The sequence below is a fragment of the Panthera pardus genome, unplaced genomic scaffold (assembly GCF_024362965.1).
Source record: "Panthera pardus isolate Hobbes unplaced genomic scaffold, ASM2436296v1 HiC_scaffold_2, whole genome shotgun sequence".
Classification (NCBI taxonomy): Eukaryota; Metazoa; Chordata; class Mammalia; order Carnivora; family Felidae; genus Panthera; species Panthera pardus.
The window spans coordinates 131,061,712-131,063,605 of record NW_026526765.1 but is presented as its reverse complement, the minus strand read 5'-3'; the positions used below and the strand labels follow the sequence as shown (position 1 = coordinate 131,063,605).

At 30.9% G+C, this 1,894-nt stretch overlaps 1 non-coding gene across 1 annotated transcript; it reads right to left on the bottom strand.

The window, feature by feature from the left end:
- Positions 1-223: 223 nt before the first annotated feature.
- LOC128778457 (U7 small nuclear RNA) lies at positions 224-285 on the bottom strand. Its single transcript, XR_008424043.1, has one exon. It is a non-coding gene; the product is annotated as a U7 small nuclear RNA (small nuclear RNA).
- Positions 286-1,894: the final 1,609 nt, after the last annotated feature.

Here is a 1,894-nt window from a genome sequence, read left to right as displayed (position 1 = left end):
CTTCTTAAGTTGCTTTCTGGAAGTTTCTTAATGGGTTCAAAAGAAAAACGAGGAGATTTTAAGGGTCATAAGGTAGTTTTCTAAGTTTTAAATAGCTAACCTTTATTTTCCACCAAACAAATTAAAAATGATACACCTGTGACTTGGTAATAAACTAAGGAAACTGTCACTGAACTCCACAGATGGACCTGAATTTGCTCTTTTATTTATTTATTTTTTTGCAGGGGGTCTTCTGGTAAAGACCGGAAAACCTGCTAGACAAATTCTAAAAGAGCTGTAACACTTGAATTTGCTCTTTTAAAACGTATGTACATATGTTGCTGTTTCCCAAGGTGTTGCTGCCAGGCATTAACATTATTAAGAACTATTAAAATGCTGACTTAGCATTCTTTGTAAAACATTTCTTATGTGACCAGAGTGGAACACTCTGAACCATACCATAATGTTTAACAAAGAGCCAACAGATCATACAGTGTAAATGAAATCGTGACTAGTAATGCCTGAATGTTTTTGAATGTGATAATTTTTGAAAATTCTAGAAGCCTTCTGTACCTGATATATACCATATTGTGTTTCTTTTCTGAATTTTTTAATTTTTAAAAAATTTTTATTTTAGAGATAGAGTGCAAGCAGGGGAGAGGGGACAGAGAGAGAATCTTAAGCAGGCTCCACACTCAGCTCCACACAGAGTCCAACATGGGGTTAAATACAACAACCACAAGATCTTGACCTGAGCTCAAATCAAGAGTCACTTAAACAACTGAGCAACCCAGGTGCCCCTGTGTTTCTTTTTCTAAAATTTGCTTTGCTTATCAGTATTTATAATTTAAGATATATTTCACTTTCCATGGGGAAAAAAATCTATAATACTTCCTTTCTAAAAGTTCAATGTACTGATATAAAGTAAAAATTCTTAAAATAAATTAATTTACCTTATTTAAGGTTATTGAAATGTCAGAGTTGTGTATAATTTTTCTTAACTAAGACTAATGTGCAGGGTAAATACAAAAAATACACAGTTAATTTAAGCCTCATACCTTAAACTTCAAAGCAGTTGTCAACCAATATTTCACCTTTCAAGTAAACTAAAGTCATATTTTAGCATCATTATAAAAAAGAAATATCTTACATTAGAATTTCTTCATATCCATATCCATAGAATAGTTTTTATAGTGATTTCCAGAATATTGGTGAAACTTTTCTAAATATTTTAAAGATTCTCTTCTAATGGAAAAAGTTTAAATCCACTTTATCTAAAAAATAAAGTTTATAATTTTAATGTTTTTATTAATGCAAGAAGTTTAAGGGAATAGTTTGTAATTTTTAGGAATCTTACCTTAAATATATTTAAAGCACAGGAAAAACAACTGGAATTCGTACATTGCATTTTTTCCCTCTTTTTAAACAATCAACCAGCTTTTTAAAATTATTATTAATGCAACTAGCTCTAAAACATCAAACCTTATTTACGGTTTTGTATAAACTTTAGGCAGGTTTATTAAAGAAAGTTAATAAAATAGTACACTTACCTTATTTGGTGGTTATTATGAACTGTCCAAAAGAAGTTAAATGTTAATAGGAAAAAGAGATTTTTTTTAAGTCTTCCTGAATATCTTGATGACTAAAGAGTGCATTTAGCAAAATGGTGGACACTCAAGCAGCCAAATGTCAAACTGCTGATGAGACTTGAATTCCACATTACAATATAAAACCAGATACAAATGGATTTTTCACTCCTGGGCTGGCCACCTCATTCCTTTGAATCAAAAAAGTGTACTTGAGAATGGGAAATAGCTTGCTACATGATTAGCACAGAAGATCATTTATTTTAAGTCTAGAGTGTTTCAGGATAGGGCAAAAGGCACAATTTTTGAAGGATGTGTTCACAATATTA